This window comes from Zingiber officinale, chromosome 9A (assembly GCF_018446385.1).
Source record: "Zingiber officinale cultivar Zhangliang chromosome 9A, Zo_v1.1, whole genome shotgun sequence".
Taxonomy (NCBI): Eukaryota; Viridiplantae; Streptophyta; class Magnoliopsida; order Zingiberales; family Zingiberaceae; genus Zingiber; species Zingiber officinale.
In genome coordinates this window covers 48,254,032-48,268,284 of record NC_056002.1, presented here as the reverse complement: position 1 = coordinate 48,268,284, position 14,253 = coordinate 48,254,032, and the positions used below count along the sequence as shown (strand labels likewise).

At 38.2% G+C, this 14,253-nt stretch overlaps 1 long non-coding RNA gene and 1 pseudogene across 2 annotated transcripts; both read right to left on the bottom strand.

Annotated features, from left to right (window-relative positions):
- Window positions 1-2,592: 2,592 nt before the first annotated feature.
- Window positions 2,593-5,068, bottom strand: LOC122020972. Of its 2 annotated transcripts, none has more exons than XR_006122393.1 (3): window positions 4,520-5,068; window positions 4,320-4,437; window positions 2,593-2,954 (listed from the first exon to the last, which is right to left on the bottom strand). It is a non-coding gene; the product is annotated as an uncharacterized LOC122020972 (long non-coding RNA). The 2 variants fall into 2 exon arrangements; XR_006122394.1 differs by having other exon boundaries at window positions 2,593-2,939.
- Window positions 5,069-9,758: 4,690 nt separating this feature from the next.
- On the bottom strand, window positions 9,759-11,997 carry LOC122019190 (annotated as a pseudogene).
- Between the last annotated feature and the right edge of the window lie 2,256 nt (window positions 11,998-14,253).

Here is a 14,253-nt window from a genome sequence, read left to right as displayed (position 1 = left end):
ACACAAATCTCTTCGTCAAACAGAAATTATTTGATTTTATTAAATCAAATAAAAAACGAAAAACGTGAGAAACAGTCTCATGTGAGTAAAAATTTAAAAAAAATGAAAAGTTTTTTTTTCTTTCGAAAGAGAGAGTTATTTTAGTAAAATTAATTAAAAAAATAAAACTTCATGTTTTTTAATTTTTTTTAATTAATTATGCTTATATTTGTTTGAATTTGCATGACTATCTAATGGTCCAATTTTAATTGATCTAATTTCGTTTGAACTAGAGCATATCAGATTAGGTTGGTCCAAGTATATCTCAATTTGATTCAAATCATTAGTTCGTTTAACTAGATCATTTATGATGATTTAATTAAATGGGTTTAGGTTAAACATAACATCCCAATTAGATTAGTTCGATTGAGGACAAGAGACTTAAAGATCCAGCTTCCCAATTGATCGATCCAGTATGTCAATCAAATGGAACTTCTTAAATAAAAAAATATGTTTTTCTTATTTACTTATGAATTATGTATATTGTTCCATACATATGTGAAAATTAAATTTGACCGATTTTGTTAATGGTTTGTCAGTTTTGTACTAATATTATTATTTTTAATTCTAGATATCACGAACAATATACACGATGACTAATCGCAATGTATGACAACATGAGCTTTAGAAGGAGATCAAAAAAGCTTGATTATGACCCGGTTTATGGAGTCGGATGTCTTATTGGTCGTCTCGATTGGATATTTTAGAAACTTTAACGAGAAGAGTTTCTAATCTTAGACAAATATAGAAGATGGGTTATGATTCAGTCATTGTCGAGACATCTTCGTGATATAGCACACCAATTAATATATCACTTTTAAGGGTGCATCTCATATTTAGAGATGTGCAAGGATTTACTTCATTTAGTGTGAGATCCTAAAGAATCAGAAGAGGATCCAGATCCCGAAAAAATGAATCCCACAGAATCTGAGGAGGATCTAGAAATGGATCTCGCATAATCTGAGGATTTAGAAATGGATCCTGTAGAATCTGAAGAGATTCTAAAAATGAATTCCGAAGAATATGAAAAGGATTCAGAAGAAGATTTTGGAGAATCAGAGGAGGATCCAGAAGAGTGTGTGAAGGATCCAGAATTGGATTTGAATATGAATCTAAAGAATAATTCTAAGGTTAATCCAGCCTTTATCGATTACACATTGCAGTAATATTATTTCTAATGGGAGCAGTGCTAGTAGGTTTTAGTTGATATTACTATCACTATATATGGACAGTGTTAAACTTAATGTAATAGGACCTGTTATTTTTTTTCCTTACAATTATTTTTAGAGTGATATAATAGACTGTTAAATTTTATTTATAATTCATATTTATTTTTATTTATAAAAAATATATATAATTTTTTGTCAAAATTGATTTTAAATTATGTGTTAATTATTTTAGATATATTTATTTTCGATTTGGAGTTGCAATGCATAGGTAGAAAGATATTTTGAGAAATTAAGTATAAAGTTGGGTCATTTTGAGGTTTCAGTGAAGTCGAATGTATGATGAATTGTTGATTTTAAATTTGAGTTATTTGTCATCTTTTATCGATATATATCTATATATATCCATTGTGATCAGATAAGTATCAAGATAGGAATCCAGACTGATTTTGTATTAGACACCGACAACAAGTGTAGCAAAACACGTGATTTTCTTGCTGAAGCTGATGCTAAACGACTTGCTTTCATTGATTTTGCTGGAGAACTCCAACATCTCCGGTGAGACCTCCACCGCCACGCTTTCTAGGTTATCCACCTTCACTTTAATCGAACCAACAAGAGTAAATCAATGCTCTACTAATTGAACTAATAAGAGTAAATCAGTTCTCCACTGACCAAAACAACAAAAGTAAATCAATCATCTAATGACCAAAATAACAAGAGTAAATCAGTCCTCTACTGACCAAAACAACTAAAGTAAATCAATCCTCTACTAACCAAATTAACAAAAGTAAATCAATTCTCCACTGACCAAAACAACAAAAGTAAATTGATCCTCTAATGACCAAACTAATAAGAGTAAATCAGTCCTCTACTGACCGAACCAACAAGGGTATGGAACTATAACTCTCACCCAACTGGTAGTAGAAAAAGCTAGTATTACTGGTGGTATGATAGAAGGAACCCCTGAGACTGTAATCTCTGATCTTCGGTAAGGTTTGATAGACCTAAATAGTAGCTAACCCACATATGTCATACATGCTATGAATAACTAGACAAGTACCCAACAGAAGTGTATGATAACAGTATACAAACATACCTCCTATAGCTTGGAAATGTCCTGTGGCTGCCTGATCTCAAAACTCAAAAAGTCACATCGAAAAAATAAATAATGAAAATCCAAAAACATGAGAAATAAGCTTTGTAAACCTGTGGCTCTGATACCAATAAATTGTCGCACTCTAAGAGTAAGGTTTTCCAACAAAAATTAGACAGCACATCCCCTGTAGCAGTGACAAATGAAACATGTATACAATGTCACAAGACTACTGACAAGCTATCAACAACTCACACGGCTAGATATAAACACAACCACGTAGTTTATAAGTAGCCCACATGGTTGGAAATAAACACAACCACGCAGTTTATAAGCAGTCCACATGATTGGAAGTAAATACAACCACACAGTTGATACATAGCCCACACGACTGAAACAAAACACAGCAGAATATATAAAAAAATGAAAGAAAAACCACAAAAACAACTAACTACGAGTCGGTCCGCCTTGACACAACAACATCAAAATAAAAATAGGAAACACAAGGCTAAACTCCATACAACAGATACATATCACATGTACAAGTCTAAAACCAATAATGTGAGTGGAAGCAATAATGTGACATGGGACTGGCGGACAGGATCTCCAAGCGACTCCATAAATCCTCTACCTACTCCCTGGCGAAAGAAAAACTAGTACAAGGTTGGTGAGTGCTAATGACTTAACGGTTAATAGATAGATAGTGCATGAACATAATATTTCTAGAGATTCAAAGGTATACAGTCTCATAGGGAATAATCAACAAGCATAACAGTCATGTCATAATAAGTGTTCATACCTGAACGATGTGTCGAGCACCTAATAACTGCAAGTCAAGAGTGAATCTACAACATAATTGCTCATATATACTAAAGCATCATATTTGATCTATCTAGCTACCAATAAATAGACCAATGTCAAGTACATGTAAATGACAGATCTCAACCATATGTAAACATATCATAGACATATAGATATAATCAATCATAAGCATATGCAATCACATATCATATGCATATGCACGGTATAGTCACTCCCGCTCACCCCTCAACTACCACGACGCCCTGTATGGTTGAGAGGTCGGGACAATGACAACTGTACACACTACCAACAACCACTACTCCTGAGTGATGCGAGTGGACAATTTGCTGAATAGCTATCTAGCTACATTAACAACACGGCCCCTATTGCTCGCAACTTCAGCTAACACTACCCTTGAGTGAAGCAAGCTGGGCATGCCAAGACAAGCTACACTCACTCCAGGCACACTACCTTGAGCAACCGAGTGAGCAGTGAGGTTGATGACTCCCTCAACCACAAGAGAGACATAGTCGCCGGCTTGCATGCAATGTTATGATGAGTAAGATGTGAATAGTCATCATCACAGATATAGCAAACGACAATATCACAGTAAAACTAGCAAATCCAACAGAATACATGTATATACAACAATCAATGCAAATAAATAAGATATCTAGCATTTACTAAATATCATAGATGACAAAGAGACTATATAGATATGAATCGATCATCTCAAAGATCAAGCAACAAAGTATTAAGCTTAGGAAATAATATGAGTGGAGTCAAGGTAAATATAATAACCTATGTAAACATAGCTCATGCACTAAGGTCAAATTACAATAGAAACAAAGCAAGAAGTACTCGCTTTTATCGTAGCTCATATCAAATACCTCCCACGTTGAAATGCTTGTCTCAAATTAAAGTCCTGCATAAAAAGGTATAGTTGAGCTACTCTAACATGTATCATCTAGCTAAACTGAATCCCAAGACCAAATAGATAAACTGAATCCCAAATTGAATCAATCTGAAGTGGTCGACTAGGTTCCAATTGATCCAATCCATAATCAAATCCCCATCAATCACACATGAACCGATAATGAATCAGTTACAATATTCAAATTAACTAAATAAATCCATAATCCAATAGATTAAACAATCCTAACCATTTCACCATCCAATTGAATTTAAATCTATGCATGAAACAACCCAAAACTCACCTAAATCCGTACGCTCTTCCGTTGACTCACGACCGGAGCAATGGTTGTTGGAATTTATGGCCGAAGGATTGTGAAGCTGCTATCCAACAGATCAAACACCCTCAAGACAAAGATTTGACTGTTGTCCAACAAATATAATATCCCAAGATTAGAATTCCAGCATCCAACCCCTAAATCTGCTGCTAGGATTGAGTGATTACCTCAGGTATAACAGTAGGGCAATCCAGTGATCAGTAAAGAAGGTTCAATGGAAAAGGCTCGGTGGAGAAGGCTCGGGGTGTGAAGGAGTGCAGTGGCCACTGTGCTCGACTTCTGGCAAAGACGCCTGGTAGTGGCGGAGATGTTACTCACCGCCGACACAAGAAAAGAGTCACATAGAAACATCTTAGCGGTTGTCGCGCACAAGGACTGTCCGATCGTCGTCGCATACAGAGCTGACCCGGTGACTGTCGCGCGCAGGGGCACCCTGGTGAGAAGGTGGCTCGATGAGAGGGGATCAGGACCAACAACGAAGAGATGACGGTGGCTCGATAGTGCCGGCGGGATCGGGTGGCGGCGCCGGTTGTGCCATTGGGAAGCTAGGGCACAAGTGAGGTAAGGAAAGGGCAATAATGGCTAGGAGTGACTGGCAGCACCCTCGACGCCCGACAGTGATAACACTGGTGGTCGGCGGTGATTGTGTCGATGGTCGACGACGAAGAGGAGATTGGGGAGAGAGGCGGCACGATTGGGAAATGGAATCAGGTAAGATGAAGCTTAGGTAAGATATTTAAATATTTATACTTAAGTTTTAATGAAATCAACTTAGGTTAAATGATTTCAATCCTAGATTAATTTTCTCAATCAACTTCATATTTCAAACATTTTTTTTTATCCATCCTTTTAAAATATATCATATGCACTCTATTTAAATTCTGAAAAAATTTTAAAAAAATTCTATAAGATTATTTTTTCAATAACACTTATTATTTTATTACTGTATCTTATATTGTCCATCTGCACACACTTCGTTTTCCAATAGGGCAATAAGTCTCTTTCTCCAGTTGTTTTTCCAAGTAGCCTAACCCGCAGATGAAACACACCTAATTATCAGGCTCAATGTCATAAACTAGCTCAGGATCTGCCTTGGGCATGTTGACTTTGTTGGCTCTTATGTCGAGGAAGCTCGCCTAGTTGTGCTGCTCAGTGTTTATGAATTCCCATTCTTGTCAATGATACTCGCTTAGTTGTGTTGCTCAGTGTTTATGAATTCCCGTTATTGTCAGTGATGTCTAATAGATAAAGTTAGACAACATATTAGAGTTAATAATTTTGTTGGATATTTTATTTTTAAAAATATCTAAATAGATTTATATAATTCTATAATAATTTTGTCCTTTGAATAGAAATAAATTTAGAAAAAAAATTATCTATTTTTTAAAAAAATAAAAATATAATAATTGATATAATACGAACTTAAGTTTATAATCTGGATTTATTTTATTTATAAAAAATTTATATATAATTTTTTGTCTTAACATATAATAATTTTTAGAGTGATATGATATAATAGAGTCTTAAATTTCATTTATAATTCATATTTATTTTTATTTAAAAAATATATAATTTTTTTTGTCAAAATTGATTTTAAATTCTGTGTTAATTATTTTTTAGATATATTAATATTTTGTTTGAAGTTGCAATATATAGGTAGAAAGATATTTTGAGAAATAAGTGTAACCTTGAGTCATTTTGTTGAAGTGCGGTGAATTGTTGATTTTAAATTTGAGTTATTTGTCACTTATTTATAAATATATATATTATTTTGTTTACTTCAATAGAATATTTATTAAAATGGTAGAACTGATCAACAAGTATCGGATAGGAATCCTCATTGATTTTGTATTAGAGACCACAATAAGTGTCCTTTTTCATGCATAGGAGGATGCGTAATTTTTCTGCTGAAGTTGATATTGAACGACTTGCTTTTGTTGATTTTGCCGGAGAAATCCAACGTCTTCAACAGGAAGAAAGATAGCAAGTGGTAACACTTTCAACTACAAAAACAGAATATATAGCAGGAAAAATTTTAGATTTTCTTCAACACAAACAAGATGACTCTATGATAATTTTCTATGATAACAAATCAACAATTACATTATCTAAGACTCCAGTCTTTCATAGTCACAACGTTTCCTATACTCTGAGATTTTTGACTGAGGGTAGTTTTTCATAATTCAGGTCATCATGATCTTTTGAGGTGGTTCGATATGCTGCACTGAACCCGAAACCCGTATACATATGTCGTACTGAAAAGTCGGTATAAAAAAATTCATATCAATACTATACCAAAATTTTGATATATCAAAATTTCAGTATACCGAATTGTCGGTATACCTAATTTTTAGTATACTAACTTTTCGAAATATCAACGGTTTGATATGATATAAATAATATATCATTTATATTAAAATTTCGGCATGAGTTGGTATACTAAAATTAAATATCCTACCGATACCAAAAAATTTAATATAGTATAATATTGTATCAAAATTTTTAGTATATCAATAATATTCATATAATTTAATATATTCTGGTAAGTTAGGTGCGATTTATCAAATTTTTGGTATTTTTTTCTCATATTTACATTTTGAAGATATTTTTAAAATAATTTTAAAGATATAAATTTTTAATTAATTTTTATTTCGGTAAGTTAAAATTCAAATCAGATTATTTTATTTTCAAAATTCAACATTTTTAAAAAATTAAGATTTTTAAAATTTAAAATATATTACAAATAAAAAAAATAAGATATAATTTTATTATAGATATTTTTCTATTATTATTAAAAATATATATATCAATTTTTTATTTTAACAAAATATTTATTTGATTAGATAAGTATCTCAATTAGAATTCTACCTGATTTATATCTTTCACCCAACATAAATTCCTTTCCTACATCTACCCATGATTTTATAACTGAAGCTCACACTAAAGAAAGGTCTTGGTTTCATTAATCTTGCCAGAGAACTCTAATGTCTTCGATAAGGAACTCTAATATCTTCGATAAGACCTCTACCGCCTCACTTTCCAAGCCATTGACTCTCACTTTATAGGTCAATTTTTAGCTGAGCATATTTTTTCACAATTCAAGTCACTGTGATCCATTGGGGTGATTCAATACAGTATACTAAATCCTAAACCGGTATACCATATATTGTATCCAAAAGTTGATATAAAAAAAATTCATTTGACAGTTTGCTAAAATTTTAGTATATCAAAATTTTCATATATCAACTTTTAGGCATATCAACATTTCGTTAAACAAACCTTTTGGTATAGTATAAATTACATATCTTTATATTTAAATTTCGATATCAGTATAGTATATGTGATATATAGATACTAAATATCATATCAACATCGAAAAATTTACTACGGTATAATATTATATCAAAAAAAAATTATATATCGATAATATTGGAATAATTCGATATATTTCGATAAGGTATATGCGATATATCAAATTTTCGATATTTTTCTCCACCCTTAGTGATCCTATCCAAATCTTGCGATGACGACACCGTTATAGCTGGGTAGTTCAAGTCCATGTCCGAATCTTGCCCATCTCCACGCATGTAGCTTTCTAATAGGTTACTGTCTCCACTTGTTTGTTCGAGTAATTTAACCCACAAAGGAAGTGCATGTAGTCGTCGAGTTCGGTGTCATAAACCATCATGGGAATTGGGATCCGTCGTCTTAGACGGGTTGATGTTGTCGGCTCCCATGTCGAGGAAACTCAACTTATTGTGCTATTCGTCATTTATGGAATTCTTGTTCATGTCCGTCAAAGGGAAGAAAGTATTAGGTAAAAATATATTAATTTATGCAATAGGTAGAAAGATAGTGGGTCCTGTGTGCGGTGAATTATTAATTTTATATTTGAGTTATTTGTGGTTTTTTATTTTAAAATTTTATTATTATTATTATTATTATTATTATTATTTCAACCGAGAATTTATTAGACTTTTAGAACTAAAATTGTAATCCGACAAGTATCAGGATATGAATCTTGACTGACTTTGTATTAGAGACCCACAACAAGTGTCCTTCGTGCGTAGGAGGATGCACGATTTTCCTGTTGAAGCTGATGTTGAACGATTTGCTTTCGTTGATTTTGCCGAAGAAATCCAACGTCTCTGGCGAGACCTCCACTGCCACGCTTTCTAGGCCATCCACCTTCAATTTATGTCAATTTCTCGCTACAGACATTTTTCACGGGTCACCGTGATTCTATCAAAATCCAACGACGATGCCACAATTATAGTTGAGTAGTTCAATTTGATGTCTCTGATTTTGCCCACCTCGGCGCGCGTGACTTTTCGATGGGTCACTATCTCAACTTGCTTGTCGTAGTAGCCTAACCCGCAGAGGAAGTGGGCGTAGTCATTGGGCTTGATGTCGTAAACTAGCCGAGGATCTGCCGCCTTAGATAGGGTTGACGTTGTCAGCACCCATGCCGAGGAAGCTTGTGTTGTTGTACTGCTCGTTCTTTATGGGATTCTTGTCCTTGTAAGTGATGTCTGAGGTCGTCATGATTGCAGATTTGACGGCGGTCGCCGACCAGTCCAGGTGCGCAGCCTTTATCGGCGCAGCAATGCCACTGAGATGAGGCACAAACATGGAAGTGCCGGAGATCATAGTGAAGAAGGTGGTTTGAGTGCTCCCGGTGGTCTGGAAAGGATTTGGGCCAACCTGAATGGGCCACGCCGCCAGGATGTTGACGCCCAATCCCAAGATGTCGGACTTCAACACTCCACGCATGTAGCTTTCCAATAGGTCACTGTCTCCAATTGTTTGTTCAGGTAACTTAACCCACAAAGGAAATGCACGTAGTTGTCGAGTTCGGTGTCATAAATCATCATGGGAATTGGGATCTGCCATCTTGGACGGGTTGATGTTGTCGGCTCCCATGTCGAGGAAACTCAAGTTGTGCTACTCGTCGTTTATGGAATTCGTCTAAGGGAAGAAAGTTAATATATATATATATATAATCTGGATTTATTTTATTTTTTAAAATTTATAAATATTTTTTTTTGTCTTAAATTACAATAGATTTTTAGAGCCATATAATATAGTCTTACATTTTATTTATATTTCATATTTATTTTTATTTATAAAAAATTATATAATTTTTGTCAAAATTTATTTTAAATTCTGTGTTAATTATGTTTTTAGATATATTTATGTTTGGTTTCAAGGTGCAATAGGTAAAAAGATATTTTGAGAAATAAGCGTAGAGTTGGGTATTTTGAAGGGAGGGTGAATCCGGTGCCATGAATTATTAATTTTATATTTGAGTTATTTGTCTTTATTTTAAAAATATATTATTATTATTATTATTATTATTATTATTTCAACCGAAAATTTATTAGACTTTTAGAATTAAAATTGTGATCAGACAAGTATCAGGATAGGAATCTTGACTGATTTTGTATCAGAGATCCACAACAAGTATCCTTCTTCGTGCGTAGGAGGATGCATGATTTTCTTGCTGAAGCTGATGTTGAACGATTTACTTTCGTTGATTTTGCCGGAGAAATCCAACGTCTCTGGCAAGACCTCCACCGCCACGCTTTCTAGGCCATCCACCTTTGATTTATATGTCGATTTCTTGCTACAGACATTTTTCACGGTGCGGGTCACCGTGATTTTGTCAAAATCGGACGACAATGCCAGAATTATAGCCGGATAGTTCAAGTCGACCTCCCTGATTTTGCCCACCTCGGTGCACGTGACTTTTCGGTGGGTCACTACCTCGACTTGCTTGTCGGAGTAGCCTAACCCGCACAGGAAGCGAACGTAGTCGTTCGGCTCAATGTCGTAAACTAGCCCGGGATCCGTCGCCTTAGACGGGTTGACGTTGCCGGCTCCCATGCCGAGGAAGCTTGCCTTGTTGTATTGCTCGTCCTTTATGGGATTCCCGCCCTCGTCGGTGATGTCTGAGGTCGTCATGATTGCTGATTTGACGGCGGCCGGTGACCAGTCCGGGTGCGCCGCCTTTATCAACGCAGCGACTCCACTGAGATGAGGCGTAGACATGGAAGTGCCGGAGATCATATTGAAGAAGGTGGTTTGAGTGTTCCCGGTGGTCTGGGAAGGTTTTGGGCCGACTTGAATGGGCCAGGCCGCAAGGATGTTGACGCCCGGTCCCAAGATGTCGGGCTTCAACACTGCTCTGCTCTGGGAATTCGGCCCTCGTGAAGAGAAATAAGCGACGGTGGGCGCCGGAAAGACCTTGAAAACGGTGCCCTTGAAGATGATGGAGGCTACCGGCGTCTGCGTCGCGTTCACGTAGTGAGCGACGCTAGAGCCGTTGATGTAATTGAGGTAGGACATAGGCAGATTCGGCGCTTCGGCCATTGTGGTGTAGCCGTCGAGCTCGCCGTTGACCATCAGCATCGCCAGGCCTCCGAGGGACTTTATGTTGTCGCCTATGAGGATACTTGATCCGGACTCTATCGAGCAAATAACCATCTTCCCCTTCACCTCCGCCTCGACCAACCCCTGCCAGCAATTGGGACCGTCGAGGCTCCCATCTGGGATTGTCATCGGCAGGGAATCGGAAGGGTAGCTGTTCGGCTGGTAGGCCGACTCGCCGTCGAGCTCGACCCCATTCCCCAGCCTCACGGTCGCCCTTATGTTGCGGTCTATGGTGCTGGCAGCTACCGTGAGGACCCAAGGCGCCTCGTTGGAGAGGGAGGTCGCCATCGGGCCGGAATTACCTCCGGCGCAGCTCACAAAGATTCCTCTCTCCACGGCGCTGAAGGCGCCAATCGCGATCACGTCGTCGTAAAAAGCGATCGGGCCACCGCCGAGAGAGAGGGACATCACGTCGACGCCGTCTTTGATCGCTGCCTCCATGCCGGCGGTGATGCTGGAGACGGTACAGTCGAAGCGCCCGCAGACCTTGTAGATGGCCAGGTGCGCGCGCGGCGCGATGCCGGAGGCGGTGCCGTTGGCATTGCCGAGCACATTGGCGCCGGCCACGAAATTGCCGGCGGCTGTGCTGGCGGTATGGGTGCCGTGACCTATGGTGTCGACGGGGGACTCGTTTTTCACGAAGGATTGTGCTCCGATCAACTTGTTATTGCAGGAGATAGCGCCCTGCAGGCCAGGGGCGCATGAGCCTCTCCAACGCGCAGGAGGCGGATCCATTCCCTGGTCGGCGAACGACGCGTGGTCGACCAAGCCGGTGTCCAGGACGCCGATGACGATGCCCTTTCCCATGTTGGAGTGTGTCCAGAGGCCAAGCCCGGGGAGAATTAAGTCCGAGTAGGCGCGGCGTGTAGGTGGTCAGGAGCGGCACTTGTCTGTCCCGGAAGCTCGCCAGGAAACCTGGCTTCCTCTCGACGGATCTGAGCTCTTCCTCGGTTAGCCGGGCGGCGAAGCCGGTCATGGCGGCGCTGTAGGTGTAGAGAATGCGGGGATCGGTGGAGTTTGCGGCGGTGGGAGGGAGCAAGGATCTGTACCAGTCGTCCAGTGCCTGGGCGCTGACCAATGTGGCGTTCCTTGGGAGGCGCATTCGAATGATGTAGCTCTGCAACTGCGAGCACTGGGGAGAAGAGGCGGTGAGAAGAAAGGAGGAGACGGCGAGGAGGAGGAAGAGAGCCGATGGGGCACTGTGCGTCTCCATTGTGATGGAATGGAACGATGAACACGATGGAATGAATCAATGCAATTGGCATTTTATAGAGGGAGGGAATTGAATTGAAGCAGGCAGGGATTTGCAAGCGCAACACGACAGACAGTCTACGTGTTCCTTTAACCTACGTGTCCCTTCCTTAAATTCTAGATAGAAAATAAATAAATAAATAAACAAATCAACAAACGTACGTTCGTTTTTTATCTAAAAAATTTATTAATTAAAATAACATTTATCCATAATTTAATATATAAAATATTTCTTTCGATTTTACTTTAAAATTGTTTCCCATAAAATCTCATTTTACAACTGTTCTGTATAAAAATATCATCACCTTATAATTAACTGCTTTAATTAAAGATGAGTACTGCTCAAAGATAAAATTGTTATTTTGATCGTCTTTAGTCAGAGTTACTTGATCAAAGCTGCTTAGTTAAACTCTTAACATTTTAGAAGATACTGTTTTATATAAAAACAGATATATCTCTAAAATGGAGTACGCATTAACTGACCGTATTTTAGAAATTTAAATTATGAATTAAGTATTATTTTAATAATTTTTAAAAAAGAGAATTTTTTTTATTTGTTTGTTTGAAGATATAAATAAAAAGAACTTTCATTTTGATTTTCTATCTAATTTCAATATGCATACACAGTGTCATATATATTTTAAGTTTTAGATTATGAAAGAAACTAAAACTAAATATATATAGAACAACGTAACCAGCTCATTCAATAGCTTCACACATTGAAACAGAAACACACCATGCATACGCATTCTGAAACTGGAGATGAGTTTGGCACATTGCAGAAGGTGGAGCAAAGTGGGTGGAGTGCTTCCTAAATTTGCCATTCTGAACTCCATGATTATCTCCCTGATGGAAACCCCATCCAAATAATTAGAAGCGAGTCTGTTATTTTTCTATTTAAATGAAGTCCAAATACAGTACGCCATCGAGCAAGAACCAAGCTCCAACACAGTCTGTTAGTTTTCTATTCAAATCCCATCCAAATTTGGTGCACTTCTTTAAACACTACTACTGTGGAAGAAACCAAGGCATTACAGGAGCTCGAAAACTAGGTAATGCAAACTTAATTGGCTGCATTTTTATAACCTAACTAACTCTATGACGATCCAAGCGTAGTACACCTTCACTGTTCACTGGTAGAAGAAGGAACCTTAAATATATATGCATGTAAAAAATAAATATGAGCAGTCAATCCCTCAACAATTGTAGCAAGGTATATGATAAGGTGCATGATAGTGGAGTAGGACAATGGACGTGATCGGAAGTCAAATTCTCGGGGTGGTCAAAAGTCAAGCCCACGAGGCAGTCAAAAGTCAAGCTCGCGGGGCGGTCAGAAGTCAAGCCTAAGTGGTGGTCAAAAGTCTGACCTACGTGGTGATCAAAAGTCTGGCCTATGTGGAGTTCACAAGGCCAAGTTACGGGATGATCTTGGTCAGGCACAAGTGACATTCTAGAGTTAGGCCTACGTGTCAAGAACTCGAAAGCTAAGGATTATAGGTCAGGAATTATAGACTTACGGTGCAGGATACACAGACCAAAGCGTACAGGTCGGAATATGCGAGCCAAGGATTACAGGTCAGGAATTATAGACTTACGGTGCAGGATACACCGACCAAATCGTACAGGTCGGGATATGCAAACCAAGGGTTACAGGTCAGGGTATGTGGATCGAAGCGTACAGTTCGGATTGGATCAAAGCGTACAAGTCGGAATATGCAAACTAAGGGTTACAGGTCAGGATATGTGGATCGAAGCATACAGGTCGGAACACACAAACCAAGGCTCTCAGAGCAAGATATTCAGACCAAAGACATACAAACTGAGACGGGGACTAGGGTTTACAGGTCGGGATCTACAGGATAAGATAGACAGAACAGGATACGCGAATTAAAGACATATACGTCGGAATATGTGGACGAAGGCTTACAGGTCAAGGGCGGTAAGCGCAGGTCTAGATCTACCGAGATAGACTGAATGGCAAATGCAGGGCGGGACGTACAGATCTGGATTTGCGGGACAACAAACACAAGTTGGAGATTGCGCCAGTGAATGCAGGTCTGGGCTTACATGTTAAGAGTTACAGGTACAAAGACTCAGTTTAAGGTTAACAAACCAGAGCGGATAGGCACTACACGACAATCAAGCCAGAGAATCGTAACAACCCGTCAGAGAATCATCACCACCTGTCAGGGAATATGCTAACGGTCTGTGGCTCGTT